At 41.2% G+C, this 17,674-nt stretch overlaps 1 protein-coding gene across 7 annotated transcripts in view; it reads right to left on the bottom strand.

Moving 5' to 3' along the window:
* ptprfa (protein tyrosine phosphatase receptor type Fa) overlaps positions 1-10,840 on the bottom strand; it is a 454,009-nt gene extending 443,169 nt beyond the window's left edge. For 4 of the 7 annotated variants that reach the window (XM_037768972.1, XM_037768971.1, XM_037768970.1 and 1 more), the window contains exon 1: positions 10,194-10,839. The gene's annotated coding sequence lies outside the window, so the exon portion shown is untranslated. Of the gene's footprint in view, positions 1-10,193 lie in introns of all 7 variants that reach the window. The other 3 variants (XM_037768968.1, XM_037768974.1, XM_037768975.1) reach the window with 3 other exon arrangements.
* Positions 10,841-17,674: the final 6,834 nt, after the last annotated feature.

Raw genomic sequence — 17,674 nt, forward strand, 5'->3', positions numbered from 1 at the left:
TTAGGAGACACGGCTGGTTGTGGAATATTATTTTTTCTTCATTTTAATGGAGAGCTTAATTGCCCCTTGGTTATTTAAAATGCATTCTCACATTGACCAGAAACCAACAGTGGGGGAAACAATGATGGTGAATATTAACTTGTCATTCTTCTATCTATATTACTCTCAACTTCCAAGACTGCATAGCCCTTATACAGTGACAGCCCTGAACTGATGATGAGAGAAGGATTTACATTCAGGGAGCATCCAGGGGCACTTACAAGTCACAGCTCCAACACTGGAGTCTATTCATCCAGAACATCCAGCAGTTTGGAGCAGCGTGGAAGGGAGGCTTCACACAGGGGAGACACAGACCGGGTGCTAGGGATTCTTTCAGTAATCACTTCTTTTCTTTCTTTCATGTGTGCTTGAAACTTTACACCTCATTTCTTTCAATGATTTCAAATATCAGCACAACATTTTGGCTTTAATCAACTGCGAAGTATATCTGGCATCAGCCCACAGCTCAGCTATCAACCTCATGCTCATTAGTCTTATTAATTGATGCACTGCAGTAAATGGCGGGCTTATGATTCTGACAGGGGCGCAAGCAGTAGAGCTGTGCAACGGAGGCGCAGCTGACAGAGGGAACAGACAAAGGCACAGTCTTGTGCACAAGAGGAGGATAGGGGAATATCAACAGCATCCCAGCAGAGCCTCTCAACTACTGATCAAAATGAAATGAAACGGTTTCAAATGAAAATGTCATGCAAAAGCAGTCGCTACTGATATTTTAATCTTTTCTTGCTGACACTGTGAACATCAAACTGCAAAGATCGCAGCTTCAACAAGTGATTGAGCCAACAACTAAAAAAAGTCCTAATTCTACACTTTGTCTTTTATTGGCTGGACCACAGCAAGACGAGGTCAGCCCTGTACCCACCAAAGTCTGTCCCTGTCTCACCAAGTTAGTGATGGAGTTACACCATTGGTCGGTAGACTGTTGGTGTTTCCTCATTGGCTGTTGCTCTTTCAAAGTGAATAGAGTGCTACAGGAATGAGTCAATGGGTTTGTTGAATGGGTTTTTAGTTAGATGCCTGAAATAAGGTCTGTGGTTAACACAAACTAAAGAGATTTTAATGTTTTGTCCTACAACATAAAATAAATCTATAAATACCCCACTCATGAATTGTGAAGCTTTTATGTGTCTTATAAAAGGCGGTTACTAACAAGTGGCTAAATGAGACGACTAAAAGTCACGCCGACAGGTCCACCTTTACAGCCTCGCTGTGTATACTTGCGCTCATGCCGAGTGGAGGTTTGTTATAGCCTAACGTTAGCTTTTTACTTCATGCGATTGCCTTTACACAAAAATCATAAAAGTGGTGTTTATTTGTGTAGATTATCGTAAGTAACAAAATGTGTAAGTATCATAAGCTTTTGTTATAATAATGAACTAGAATGGCACTCGGAGAGCGCAGACCTCCGCCAAGGTGCCTGACTTTAAAAACAGATCCCAGCTCACAGCTGGAGGTACCGTGAGGTGGTCGGCTTGTTATTAACATGGTGTGTTTCCGTGTAACGTATCGGCGGATGCCTCTCTCATTCAGCAGCCTTGTTATGTCTGTATAATGTTACACTACGTTGTCTCTCATCCCGTCATCTAACGCTTTGTTCTTTCTCACCGCGGACGGACAGCAGCTCCCGCACCTTGATGTCTCGCCACACATCCACACACGTATCTCTCTGCTCTCAGAAGGAGGAAGAAGGCGGGGTCACGCGTCATCAACGCGTCATCAGTTCCACTGCGCATGTGTTATACCCTGTGGTCTTAATGCTCAGGTTGATCGTAATCCTTAAACAAATTCCTGAATCCGGATCATGATCCGGATTGCCACCAAAATCAAATGGATTGTTCATTTTGCTACACCCTATCCCTCCAAAAGATTTCCGACAGACAGACAGACAGACAGACAAACCAACACCGGTGAAAACAATACCTTTGACATTGGAAGGAGGTAATAATATATAATCAAAAAGCCGATGGAAAAATCCCATTGGCTTTTTGTCAAGGGAACCTGTGCGATTCTAACTTCCGGGTTGGCCTACAAAAATACATCCTCCCTGGAGCACTCTATAGGCGCGACAGTGTTTCCACTGGTAACGTCTCTCCCTTCGCAACACTCATCTGATCCATTTCCTCAGTACAGTACATACAAGGCTGAGACAGAGCTATGGGGTATGACACATGCACAATGTCATTGGAACTGCAATTCTGGAGGGTAACAGCATACGACGCTAGAAATTAAGGGATGGCATCCGCTTAGGTGCACTTTGGGTATGCTCAAATTTAAAGTTAAAATGGTTTAATTTAATGACGCAGTCCATGTTCCTCATATCTTTATGTTTCATATAAAATGCATTCCAACCCAAGGCCGAATGTGGATGCCTCAGTGAAACGAATCAATCACCCCCATGTTCTGTGATCGTGCGTCAGCTATTGAGCCTTACGGAAAGTACAGACCACATTTTACTGGTCATGTGAGGTACCCCAATGATGATGTGATATACAGCCACGACTTCTGCTTCCTTCAATACATACACGGTTGTTGTTTGATGTCCGTTTATTTCCACTTTTCACCCTAGATACGGACACACGTGCGACAGCTTACATGGCCGTGAATATTAATGTTTAGAATAAACGGCTGACAAAACTGAAACGGATTAGTGTGACACGTAGTGTTTTATTCAACATGTTATTGAAGTCCGGGTAAAGCAAAAATGCTAACTTATGCTAACTTGAATGGGGAAAATATAATTCAATCATTCAGTTCTTCTATACCAGGGGTCTCCAACACGTCGCTTGTGAGAGACCAGTAGCTCGTGACCAGTAGCTTGCAACCAGTAGCTCACCACCCGTTTCTGAGTCGCTCGCTATAGGTTCAAAGAATATGTAAAACAAATTTGATAAGATAAAGTCACTTAGTAAATCTAAATCTCTATCCAATCCAATTCACAGACATCCCCCCCCCCCCCTTCTGACACAAACTGATTATTTGCCAATCAGCTGTCAATTAAACGAGTTACGCTGCTGCCAAGTTTGGTTACGTCAGTGACGCCGTAACATTAGGAGATGTTAGCAGGCTAGCAAGCACACACCAGATTTGACAATGACCACGGAAAATAGCCAGGCCAAGAAAAGGCAAAAAACATACTATTTTCATGAGGAATGGGAAACAGAGTTTTTTTTCACGAATGTGAATGACAAGTGTGTGTGTCTCATTTGCGGTGCGAGCATGTCAGTCAGTAGAAGATGTAACGTCGAGCGCCGCTTCACCAAAGCCCAACTTTTCACGGGACTTTCCGGCTGGTAGCGGTCTACCAACAGAGAAGGTAAAGGATCTGAAAACAAGGCTTAAAAGACGACAGTCTCTGTTTACCAAACTGACGAAGAAGGCCAACGCAGCAACAGAAGCTTCAAGTGGCGCACATCTTAACGAAGCACAAAAAGCCCTTCACCAATGGCGGTAAGACAGAAATGATGTTTGCTATCGCCGATGTACAACTTGGTGCTAATACTGTGTCAAGGAGAGTGTCTGCGCTGTCTGCGGATGCTGTGGAGCAGCTACAACGGGACATGGACAGGTGCAAATGGTTTTCCATCCAGTGTGATGAGTCGGCTGACTCCAGCGATACCATCCAGCCCAGCTGGCTGTCTTGAATGTCATGAAATCTAAGTTCAGAACAAGACTGACAGAGGAACATTTAAATGACTCCATAAGAGTGAACCTAAGTGGATTCACTCCAGCATATACCTCTCTTGTTGACTCCATGCAGCGCCAGTCATCTCACTAACTGTTAAAGACTGAATGCATGTAATACATGCATGTGAACTACAGATGATGAAGGGAATGTGAAGGGAAGTGATGCAGTGATATGTGGACAGACAGTAAAATAAGTAACAACATTGTTTTGTTTTCTATGACGTTAGTCTGGTGTGAATTTAATAGTGTGAGCTGGACACATTGAAAATGTAAAGAAATGCATACATAAAAAAAAAACATGCACATGCTGCTGAATTTAAGATGTTGATGATGTCAAAATGTGAGTGTTGGATACCAACATTTTCTAAATGTTCACACAAAAGAAGCTTATTCAGCTGGTTTGGATGGAGCTGAGCAATGTGAATAATGTTACTAATAATATAAAATATGAGGAACTCTCGGCCACTTTCATTTTGTCAAAGTAGCTCTCAGAGGAAAAAAGATTGGAGACCCCTGTTCTAGACTTTCCACTTTGTGTTTCCCCCGTGTTAGCGTGTGTTTCCTCCGGGTTCTACGGCCTCCTCCCACAGTCCAAAGACATGCAGGTTAGGTTCACTGTTGACTCTAAATTGCTCGTAGGTGTGAATGTGAGTGTGAATGGTTGTCTGTCTCTATGTGTCAGCCCTGGGATGGTAAATGGTAAATGGCATTTATAGTGCTTTTCTAGTCTTCTGACCACTAAGCCCTGTGATAGTCTGGAGACCTGTCCAGGGTGTACTCCGCCTTCACCCAATGTCAGCTGGGATCGACTCCAGCCTCCCACGACCCTGAATAGGATAAGCGGTCACAGATAATGGATGGATGGATATACTGTATGTACAGTATATACACACACATATATATATATATATATATATATATATATATATACTTATAGTTAACAGGTTAATACGGCCATGCCTGTCACATTAGTTTACCTATCTAGAATTAGTTTTTATGACCAAGTCATTACATTTGTGACTGCTATATAAATACACCCAGATTACACAGGGCTGAACTGTCTGTGTAATCTGGGTGTACGGGACTTGGTAAAGCAGTGTGTTCTGGTCAAATGCTTTTCTGCTACTGAATAGTCCCTCAGCAGGTTGTGTCTCACCCAAACATCCTGTTTACCACAAATACATTACATTATGCAAGCAGGACACCTGCACCGGCCAAATACCCAACGCAGAGATCATTTCTGATACCAGCAACCATCCTGTGTCACAGTGGGGAAATTATAAGTCTGTCAGTGCTGATAGGATCTTGCCCTCGCTCTGAGGTGAGATGAAACAACACCACTGCCAGCCACACTTTGGCTGAACACCCAACAATAGAGAGTCTCAGTGAAAAGCCTGGCTATTGTGGTCCTGTTCCATTGTGGCAATGAAAGGAGACAAGCTGGACTGTTCTGTAGATAGGTCAATCAGCCCAGGAACAATACCACGACACGCAAGAGACAAACTGAACACTCCCGTCCAATCGTGTCCACAGGAAACAATACAGAGCCTGTTGCTATCGAGCCAGTTCCCAGCTCTGGAGAGAGACAGCCGGTTCACCCAAAAGCGTCAGGATTCTATGTACATCAAGTAAGAGATAATGCCTGACAGGGTGTCCATTATCAGGAATTAATGGAGGACGGGGGGAGGCCAGAACCATCTGACACACAGAAAATCTATTAATTCCTGATTATGGACACAACGAAGGGCATTATCCCGCAAGAAAACAAAAATGAAGACCATTCATTTATATTTTTATGTGTTTTGCAACCAAAATCCAAAGTTATTAAAAATCCATCCACTCTGTTTCCGTGGCAACAACTGAGGGTTTGCTAACTGGAACAATCATTACCATCCCAAAAGGTTCTTACGCAAAGGAAACATTGTTCACTAGTCCAGTAAATAGGATGAACCTTCGCTACGACTTGGCAACGGGAGATATTTCTAGTCCGCTCAGCTCATAGAACCCTTTAGCTCAGCTATGAGCCAGAATGCTAACGCTATGCTAGCAACATTTAAAGTCAATCAGACTGCGTACGGTTGAAAAACAGTAAATATAATTTGACCGTATGTTTAACAACAAGACTAGCTAGCTGTCCAGCCATGTCACTGTCCCCAATTCAATATCAAGAGTTCCAGGAACAAATGAGAGAGCACGTGTCGGCTGCAGTCTGACGTAGCGAGTTGAATAGTGAACGGGATGTGAGATGATCTCTGATGTCATACAACGTATCAGGAAGTTCAGAGGAGCAGTGAACGGACTTCTTGCAGTTTGTGTGTTTCAGTCTCCACCTTGTGGTGTTCAGAGGATGAGGCGCTGAAGGACTAACTTTCCATTGTTTTGTAGCCAGCGCATTCATTTAGAACGATGAACAAACACTTTCATTGGAACTACTTAGTAGGTGTCCATTATAAGGAATTAATGGACATCCTGCAGCCAATCAGGATCGAGTATTCACCCAGACCATGGTCGGCCCATAATACTGACCACCACATAGATTCATTGAAATAAAATAGAATGCTGTAATAATATTGTCTTGGGATATACAGTATGCATTTGGTTTGACAGTATAACCAGTAAACCTACCAGTATACATCTTTTTAACCATTATTTATTCCCTGAGAGCAAAGCTCTGTTTTTTACTCACACAGAAAGCAGCCATAAATAACTCTAGTGTATACTCCGACAGATGAGATGGGATGATAGCAGGGAGCAGTTGTCTGTGTTGTTACAAAACTCGATTAAGAAATATGCTTTTCTTTGAAGATGCTGCAGCAGGAAACGCAACCTGCCGTAATCTTATCTCATTGTGAAAAAAAAACTGTGGCACCAGCTAAATAAAAACAGAGAGCCGAGCATCTGTTCTCTTTCATGTTTACAAGAGAAAAATGGTGAAAAACGGATGTTTCTGCTGAGGAAAGATGTACAGGAATTTTCGTGTGAGTGCAGCCCTAAGTTACAAAAGAACATCCTGAGATGATCTTTGGTTCAGGCCCAAGTCGTGGTCTGCCCTTCAAGAATTCATTAAACACTACAGGTACTGTAGTATTTTGCTAACTTTCTAAAAGGGCTGATTATAGAACCATAAAGGTTCTGTATAGAACCATCTGAGCATGGGACTGGTTCCAGCCTGCAGGGTTCTGTAGTCCTCTCATCTCAATATGCAACAGACTCTAACCTGGATGAAAATGCTGTATATACAGAATGCCAAAATGTCTCATCCCCCTCCACCCATATGTTTTCATGCTTGTTCATCCCTGAAATTACACACAATTTATCAATGTGGAGAGGACGGCTGAGTGTGAGCAGAGATGGAGGGAAGCCAGCCCGCATACAGCTGTGATACCAGCAGCCAGAGCCTTACTGTAGATGCAACTGTGGTCCAGACAAAGTAGCACAAGTTTGCAGTCTCATCCAATCTGGACCTGCACTTCAGGGGCGGCTTAAGGCATAGGCCATATAGGCAGCAACCTTCTGGGGGGCGCTGCTCGCCCTCTGAAAATATATATATATATATATATAAAGGTAACAAATGAACAAGTAAAGAAAAGAAAGAAAGAAAGAATATTTTTACTCCTGTAACTCTTTTCCTCACACTTTTTCCACAATTATTTGTTAATAAAACTGTAAATTATAGTGAAACCAAATCCAAATTTCGCCTAGGGCACCAAAAGTGCTAGAGCCGGCCCTGTTGCAGTCACTGTTAACATTTTGATGTGCATGTGACATGATGGTAAGGCTCAATCTAGGACGCAGGCGTGCTAAATCATCTGTGCTGAAGTCCCTCTTGGCAGCGTGCAAAGTATACTTGATGAAGACACAATGTCAAAACATCATAGCTGTAAAATAAATATTCATACATTAGTGTGCCTGCACCTTTTTGTTATTGTTTTTGCCTGATAAGAATATTGGGATGTGCATACACTACTTTGTGAACAACACATGTCTGCCACAGTTTTCAGTAAAAGTTTAGATGGTGTACGCAATAACCAACACAGTCTCATGACAGTTTATGAAATAGTCACAAAATGTTATCTATTTGATTTATGTACATCCTTTTTTGTGGTGACGCTCAGCACGACGTTCAACAACGTATGTTCCGTGCGTTTTCCTATGAATGTCCAGCAACTCGTCATGCACGTGTTAATTTCCGCTACAGTCTTTTCAAAATAAAACTAATCAGTTAGGCTTAGGAAAAGATTGACTTGGTTAGGATTAGGCAGCAAACTGCTTAGCTAGATTTAGGAAAAGATTGTGATTTGGTTTAAAATAACTCCAGATGTGCTGAAACTTAAGTACGGAAGTTATGTGACAAATAAATCATCTTTGACTTGTGGTTTCACACGGGACACGAACACAGGACTTTCGCCCAGGACACCGGTGTTTTACATACAAATTGATTTTGTACTAACCATCACGAAATCTGAAGTGATGGCGAGTACCAGCCCAATATGAACAACTTTCATGTCTCTGGAAAGAGATGTTTTTAATTGTCACATCGCAAAAAAAAAATAATCTAAAAATCCATTCACTCTATTATGTGATGGAGACAGAACTCTCCAAACCTCTAACTAACCTCAAACTTTCTGCCTGGATACAACGGGAGGGAAACAAGAAAACATTTGAGTTTGTTGTTTGGGTGAGCCGACCCTTTACTGCTAGAATGTGTTGGAATGATTATTACTGGTGAATAGATATATGTGAAAGAGTCTCTGAGGGAGCAGCAGCAGCAGTGTGTGTGTGTGTGTGTGTGTGTGTGTGTGTGTGTGTGTGTGTTTGTGTGCGTGTGTGTGTGTGTGTGTGTGTGTGTGTGTGTGTGTGTGTGTGTGTTACTTCTCATCCTAATGAAGGTTGAATGAGACTCAGACTTGAATGCATCACTGCCATACACACACACACACACACACACACACACACACACACACACACACACACACACATTGCTTTCCATCATACATTCCCAGCGCTGGCACTCAGCTGATGCATTTATCAAGGTGCATGAACAACACGCAGCACATTACACACTCCTTCCACCTCCTCTCTGTGTGCATCTTGTTTGCGTGACTCCACCTCCTCCCCAGCCTCCCTGCCCTCACTCCTCTTCCCTCCATCTGTTGCACTCACTCACTCACTCACTCACTCACTCACTCACTCACTCACTCCGCCCACCTCACTCCATCTCTAGTCTCCATCCAACAGTTAGGGCTCTGTCAAATCCAGGTGAACTGCACTCCTCTTCCTCCTCCTCTTCTTCTTCTGCTTCTTCTTCTGCCTTATTTAGTCCCAAAGCATTTGGATTTTTGCATCCGGAGCATTTCACTATTCTTGCTTTACAAAACTGCCAAAAGAATGAAGCACTGAGTGCCAAGTCAAGCAGTATAACTGGCTAATAATAAGCATGCAAACACACGGGCTGCTACACAGACAACACAACAGAGCTGAGACTAAATCTCAGAGTAGAATAAACTACACCTACATTTTCCATGACATCAACCCATAAATACACAAGTAGCCTAATATATGACAAACACTGAAAGGTGCCAGACGTGTTGCAGATACAGCGGGCTTACATTTAGAGAGCATGAATGCATTAAGAATAGTCTGTAAATGGCACCGCTTACCCAAAGGGTTGCACATGCATTTCAACTTTAAAAATGCATCAAAGCAACAAGATGCATTTTTTTTATTTTTAACCATTACACAGAGTGGGTTATAGTGTGAACAGAACACTCTGGTCACACTGACCACGGAGAGTCTGAACACAGAGCTGAGACTTCTTGTGAAAATAGTCCAAAGGAATGATGCAAGCGACGCTGTTCTGCATGTTTTTCACAGGTTTGATCCAGAAATGCCATTTCATATAAAAACACTTTGACTTGCAAAAGATGACCATTGTAGCCTACTGTACAGCCATTATCGTATTATTTTTGTACAGAATGATGCTCTTACCAATCTGCATTTAAACATCTGCAAGAACAAGGAATCTTTGGTCATCATAAACAGAATAATAAAAGCCTGTCTCTGACTCATTATGGCAAACTCTTTAAATCCACTTGTAATTCATGAATGAACATACATTTTGAACAGCTTAATATCCATCTGTAAGAGCCTTTGTTAACAAAATTCGACTATAAAAGTTGACTCTTATTTTTTTAAATCCCTATGTAGGATTATATGTTGACCTGCGGATACACTATCATTCCCTGTGAGACAGGATATTTTGCGGGCAAACAATGTATTGATTGTGACTAGATGTGAGTGTCATGTTCTGTCAGTGTACAGGCTGTAATGTCAGATGCAAGGTAGTGATGACACTTTGTGTCCAGATGTGTTTCAGTGTGCAGGACGCTCCTGATGTGACTGCCCAGATGTTTCCACAGCAGGACACTGAGAAGGATGCTGTAACTCACCATGTTCTAGGGTCTCCTGGACGTTTGCATGTCGGGAAAAGATGTTGAAGACAAGAAGAGCAGGCAGGTCCCCCAGATGAGACACAGTTTAAAAGAGTCTCCCAATTCCTCCAGTCCCAACACCTGCTCTAATCCCCCGGTGAACTGGAGAACAGGTCCGTACAAGGCTCCGTGAGGAGTGTCCGGTAAATCCCCGCTGAGCTGCCGGGTCTCTGGACTAGTTCTGTGTGAGTGTTCCCCGGTCAGAGCTCGGTGTGTATCCGTCTGCTCCCTGTCTGTCCCTGTCTGTCCGCGGCGGCTCCGCTCTGCCGGAGCTCCATCCCCGACGCTTCCTCCACACACACCCTCGGGAGGCGTCGGCCACATTCGGCTGTTTCCGGGAGAACTCTAGCGTAGTGTGAGGCTGTCGATGACGTCCGAGCTTTGGAAGCACATTTACGAGCTTCTGTTTCATTTTTTTTTTTTACAAATCCGCGAATAACAAGATGTGTGTGTTTAGTAAGGAGACAGAATCCGTTCACTGAGCAGTGTGACTGTTCACCTCACCGAGGAGCCCCTGAGCAATACACTGTTGGAATTAAATAACAATGATATCCAATACAATTCAGTTATTATGAAAATGAATGAAATAGCATTTCATAACATGTTTTGTTTTTTTGTTTTTTAAACTCTTTTTTTATTCGAGAACAAAGAACATGAGCTCATCATGGGTGTTACCATGTCAGATGGCAGTACATTTTTGTAAATACATCTTAATATACAATGTCACACTTTAATCAATGGTGTAAATACACAATCCATTTTTCCCAGTATACTCGATATTTTTTTTTTCCAATTTAAGTCTTAAAATAGATGTGAGTCTTTCCATACAATATATTTCATTGATAATACCCCGCCATTGGTCTGATGTTGGAGGATCAGTCTGCATCCACTTTCGAGTTATAGCTTTCTTGCTACTTGCCAAGAGAATCTTTATTAAATATTTATCTTTGTGTAAAACAATTTCTGCTATTTTTCCCAAGTATGGTGTAATGAATGAGTACTTTAACTTTATTCCCATTATTTTATGGATCTCAGTTGCCACCTCTTGCCAATATGGTTGTATTTTAGGGCATGCCCAAAAAATATGGAAATGATCAGCCATTGACGTTCCGCATTGCCTCCATGCGTGCCTGTTTGCAGTGCTGTTAATTTAGGAGTGATGAAGAATCGCACTACGTTCTTCCATCCAAACTCCCTCCAGGATCCTGAGTTTGTTGTAGTTGCCTGATTCTCACATATCTCTGTCCAGTCCTCCTCTGTTATTTGAGAATCTGACTCTTTCTCCCATTTTGGTTTAATGTAGTTTGTAGAGTGCTTCTTAGAGTCTTGTATACTTCCATAAACTTTTGAAACCAACTTTTTATTTCTCTCTTTTGTGTATGCATCCGAAAATATAGTAATCAAATTGTAATCATTTGTTTTTGTGCTTTGTATTTTTCTCTAATCTCTAATTTGCAGGTACCTGAAAAGTCCTGCTTTTCTAGTCTAAATGTGTCTGCTACATCCTGATAGCTCTGTAGTTCACCATTTGATGTGACTGAACAGAAAGATGTGATACCTCTCCTAGCCCACAGTTTAACATTTCATAACATGTTGAGTTGAGTTTCAATTATTTCTTCAATTATTACACAAGTTTTTGGTTCATTTAAACACTATTTATTAACGGGTGCTTTTGCAACTATAATCACTTTTATAATTCTATTCCCCCCCCCCTCCCCAGGTGCTCCTGAGCAATAAGCTGTTGACATGAAATAAGAATAAAATTCAGTTATTATGGAAATGAATGATGAAATAGCATTTCATAATAACTTGAGTTGAATTCTAATCATTTCTTCAATTATTTCACACGTTTTTGGTTCATTTATACACTATTTATTTATATGGTTATAATGTCTTTTTTTAATTTATTTAACATTGAACATTTTGGGGATCCATAGTGCCATCTATAGAGAAAAAAATATCTCACATCTCTGACTGTATGAAACAAAACTGATGTGGTTCCCAACCTCTGGTCTGGAACCCCAGAAAGGCTGCAACATGCAGTAAATGTGAAGGGTAGTGAGATGATTAACAGAATAACAAAGCAGACAAATATATATTTCTGCAGCACAAATTGCTTTATGAATAAATCAAATAATCCCTCCAAATGTTACCTCTAAAAGAGCTTCTTTTCTTAAATTAAATGCATTAAAAAAATAATATGTGTGATCCAATTTATAACAATTTATATGTTATTTTCTTCAATTGTGGTAAACTTTAAATAGTCACAAGTCAGCTGCAAAAAACACATTTGTTCAGAAAAACAATGACAGTAAAAATACTGAGGTTCTTTTATGTTATTTAGCTAACAGAAAAAAACTCCCCAAAAGTTCCCTCAAGCTGAGTAGTCACATTTTTGTGCACTGCACTAATAACTAATCGATATTTGTATATGGATCAAATGACTATATGTAATGTGAAAAGTGTCGCTTGGAGCGACAAACCCACAGAATTTTCACCAACTCTATAGAGCTCTACACAGATTTTTAGCCTCTTTAATCATTGTTTTGTATAATGCAGAAATTGTTAAGATGGATTCATAGCTGTGTGCTAAAGCTAGGGTTGGTAATGTTCTTCAACATGTTATTTGCTGAAATTCCGACAGCAATCAAAAATCAAATGGTCCATCACCAGAGTCTTCCACAAGCTGCTAGCTTGACAGCTGTGAGTACTAAAATAGTCATGTTCATTGTTTACGTTCATTATGATCATTTTGGGGAAGTGTCTTTGGAGGGAGGCCTGAAAGGACGGGTTGTCTTGGGGACTTTCTCTCTAGATTTAGGGACCTTTGGAGCTAGTGCTGCTAGCTACAACACTGGGCTGGGTTTTTCGATTGGATACTCTTGCTAGTTTCTCAACATTGCCAACCCTGGCTTTAAAGGTCCCATATTTTCATATCTTTTATATTATAATGCAGGTTTAAGTGCAATATAAATAATGTGAAAGTATCAAAATGCTCAATATACGGAGAAATACACACAGCCCGTATTCAGAAACTGTGCCTCTGAAACAAGCCGTTAGGATTTCTGTCCATTTGTGATGTCACAAATCTACAATATTTAGACCATTACACGTTTTTATACGTAAACATACTAAATGTGTCCCAGTTTATTTCCTGTTGCGGTGTATGTGAATGACATCAGCTGACAGGGTGTAAACATGGACCCAAGCTGTTCCCTAGCAACGCAATTCCGTTGAAATGCACTAAAACGGAGCGTTTCAGACAGAGGGTAAATACAGGCATATTCAGACAGACAGTATGAGTATGTGTTTTTTGGACATTAAAACATGTAAACATGTTCTAGTAGAAACCCCAAATACAAACATGAACCTGAAAATGAGCCTGATATGGGACCTTTAAGAGGTTATGGTGTAGCTAAAGAGCATGTGTATGTAGATGATGTGCACCAATTGTAAACCGTTTTTTACAACTGGTAACACATTTCTCTACTGAGTTCACTTTCATCCTCATCATCATTAACTTCTCTTATGATTTGCAAAAGATATCATTTGTTTTTGCCATCATTGTGGCGTACTCTTCTCTCACGCTTCTCAGCTGATATTGTAAATTTGTAAGGAAATTAGGCACTGGAGCCACAGATGATGATTGATAGATAATAGATAATTAATAATGACTTATGAAGATGATTTCAGTTTGGACACAGCAGGGGAACAAATCGGAGATCAGCGTTTTTGGATTTGTTGTTGGTGCAACCAACTACACAGCAACTCTTCGGCATAGCGTTACTACTATTAGCGGTTTGTTTAAAGTAGAAGTTTGGAGACATGTTTCAGCTTCTTCTGTTTACTCTGTCACCGTCTATGAGGGACACGGGGTGTGGTCATGCGAGCCTACTCACCCCAAATTGTTCCCGAAGGCATAGCCATCGGTGTGTGAATGAGTATTTAGATTAGATCCTGATGGGCAAAGTTGGCAGCTTAGTAGCCTCTGCCATCAGTGTATGAATGTGTGTGTGAATGGGTGAATGCTGATATGTAGTGTAAAGCGCTTTGAGTGGTCGGAAGACTAGATAAGCGCTATATAAATGCAAGTCCATTTACCATTTTACTCTGGATGACCTATTGCCGGTGTGATGTATAGCATACTTTTAATATCTCTGGTTGTTTGAGAACATTGATGGCAATGCTGCAAATCCGTGAGCAAGCCTGCTTTATGGCAACATTAGATTTACTGGATCCCATCATCCTGCTGTCTCCCTGCTCCTCCCAAAGAGCTGAGTCCACTCTCCAACACCAACTCACCATACTAAACCTGACCTACACCTACATTACACATTAATATACAGACTGCTGCATCTCACATATTGCTGCAGACAGGAGCTCTTACAATGCTTTAGGTGTTCCTGTATTGACATTATGAAACTCTAAAACATAAATGATTCCCATAAAAATACAGCAGAGAAAGAAAATACAGCTTTTCTTAATGCAAATATGCAAAAAGTGACCATTTTGTAATTTATACAAATGTATAAATTGTGTTAAATGCCTTTTAAAGTCATCTTCTACAGCAATTGCCTTATTTGTATGTTTTAGTGGAATATAATTGTAGCTTGTGAATTAATCATGGTTTTCTATGTCAGCTTGCTCATTAGCCAAAGTTGTAAACAGTAGCTCTTTCCTTCGGTTAGTCTGCCCTTTGCCTGCCATGTAAATCCCATTCCGTTCTGCTTGTGCTGAATGAGGCACTGCCCTGATGCATGGATTTATGTGTAGTAATCATCAACTTAATTTAAATGAGTTCATGGGTTTAAACTGGTGATGGCCCAAAAAGGTGTCAACATTTTTTTTTTTTTTTTTGCCTGAAAATTAAGAAAATTAAGAAAATGATCAATGCGCGGCGCCCAGGTGCCTTCCCATGATGCATGCTACATTTTTCTATAAACCCTTTAAAAGCCGATGTCATGATTACGTCATAGTCTTAACTGGAGCCAAAACAAAAGAAAGGCTGGAGGCAAACACAAATCCCCTCAGAGTAGTGGGCTGAAGTTACACATCTAAATGTTATCTTGCTGTGTTGTTGGGTGCCAAAATCGATATTGCATACATTCGAGATGACAAACTGTGATTCTAAGCTCTAGTGAGTTAAAATATCATCAAAGCGGTTCAGAGATCGAGAGAAAAGGGTGCTAAAAGTTTAGCCTTCTGCTAACCGCAGCCGTGAGCCATTGATTGCGGTCAGCAGCCAATGACTCAATGGCTCACAGTCATCCTATAATATATTATAGAGTGATGCTATAGGCTACAAATAACACAGGAAAACACTTTAAGTATTACGTATCCAGGAGCAGTGGAGTTAATCCGGCAGAGCAGACAATAAGATGTTAGCTTGAGCATCAATGTGATGACACAGGGTGGCAGCATTTCTTTTCCTAGGATGGTGAAGTGATGACACCCCCTGCTCTGTATGTGATTGGCTTGTACTTGTTGCCTTCGTTGGTTGGGTTGGTTAGGTTTAGCCATGAGCAGTGAGATTGGTTAGGTTTAGGCATGAGCAGTGAGATTGGTTAGGTTAAGGCATGAGCAGTGAGATTGGTTAGGTTTAGCCATGAGCAGTGAGATTGGTTAGGTTAAGGCATGAGCAGTGAGATTGGTTAGGTTTAGGCATGAGCAGTGAGGTTGGTTAGGTTAAGGCATGAGCAGTGAGATTGGTTAGGTTTAGGCACGAGCAGTGAGATTGGTTAGGTTAAGGCATGAGCAGTGAGGTTGGTTAGGTTTAGGCATGAGCAGTGAGATTGGTTAGGTTAAGGCATGAGCAGTGAGATTGGTTAGGTTAAGGCATGAGCAGTGAGATTGGTTAGGTTTAGCCATGAGCAGTGAGATTGGTTAGGTTAAGGCATGAGCAGTGAGATTGGTTAGGTTTAGGCATGAGCAGTGAGGTTGGTTAGGTTAAGGCATGAGCAGTGAGATTGGTTAGGTTTAGGCACGAGCAGTGAGATTGGTTAGGTTAAGGCATGAGCAGTGAGGTTGGTTAGGTTTAGGCATGAGCAGTGAGATTGGTTAGGTTAAGGCATGAGCAGTGAGATTGGTTAGGTTTAGGCATGAGCAGTGAGATTGGTTGGGTTAAGGCATGAGCAGTGAGGTTGGTTAGGTTTAGGCATGAGCAGTGAGATTGGTTAGGTTAAGGCATGAGCAGTGAGATTGGTTGGGTTAAGGCATGAGCAGTGAGATTGGTTAGGTTAAGGCATGAGCAGTGAGATTGGTTGGGTTAAGGCATGAGCAGTGAGGTTGGTTAGGTTTAGGCATGAGCAGTGAGATTGGTTAGGTTAAGGCATGAGCAGTGAGATTGGTTGGGTTAAGGCATGAGCAGTGAGATTGGTTAGGTTTAGGTCAGACTTTTTTCCGTGAGGTTTGTTCCCAAGTGTTCCAAGTCAGATACACCAAACTCTCTTAACTGGACAAACTTGTTGTAAATTGTTCATTTTAGCCCGATGAATGACATGTGTGTGTACATGTAAGGGATATTTCATCATTAGCATAATCAAAACCCCTAAAATTGCTGTACAGTATAAAGCTGCCTGTTGGCCGCAGCCTGTACACTCCCATGTGTCTAACGCTTTCAGTGTCTTTTTTTATGCATGCCATAATGAAGGCTGTGTGGTCTCCTGTATGATATTGGTTCCAGCTGCTGAGGCATTGTTCATCCACTTCCTGCTTAGCTCCATGAAGATCCTGATTGGAGTGGCACCCAGTCCAGCTCTCCAATGCAGGAATGCAATCTCCGGTTCTGAAAAGTGAAGCCAACTTGAATCATTTGAAGATAAAATGAGATATTGCTTTATTATTCCCACAGCAGGGGAATTTGCAATGTCATTGAATGTTAATGCCACTTATATAGCTTTTAATCAGAGGTTGATTTTGTTCAAATTGCACTTGGATTCAACTTGTCAGCATTTATAGCCTACTTGTCAAGTAATTTAGCTTTAAAGCTTTAAAAGAGTTGCAAGACTGGCATAGTCTTAATAAATCCAAATATTCAAATTCACCTGTCTAAAGCGGAGTTCCAGTAAGTGCTTCAATTTCAAAATAATTAACTTATTGCTGTGTGTCACAGTTATATCACAGTTTCTATCGGCCCAAAGCTAACAAGGGTGGGAGTAATGGACACAATATGCTTGTTTTATTGGTGCATATGGTCCCCATCTGTAGATATGTACTTTTTAATGATACAGCACAATTTTATAATTAATAGCTAATTATTTCGCGGACCCCCTGGCAGAGTGCCACGGACCCCACTTTAAGAATCACTGCTTTAGGGCGGGGCTACCTGGTGATTGACAGGTCGCTACCACGGCGTTACCGGTCTGAGGGTTATCCGTGTTTTCATCCTAAAATTTTAACAATTTCACAGTGTGTTTTCAATTTATGAAAGTTAATTGTAA

This window comes from Sebastes umbrosus, chromosome 5 (assembly GCF_015220745.1).
Source record: "Sebastes umbrosus isolate fSebUmb1 chromosome 5, fSebUmb1.pri, whole genome shotgun sequence".
In the NCBI taxonomy this organism is placed as follows: domain Eukaryota; kingdom Metazoa; phylum Chordata; class Actinopteri; order Perciformes; family Sebastidae; genus Sebastes; species Sebastes umbrosus.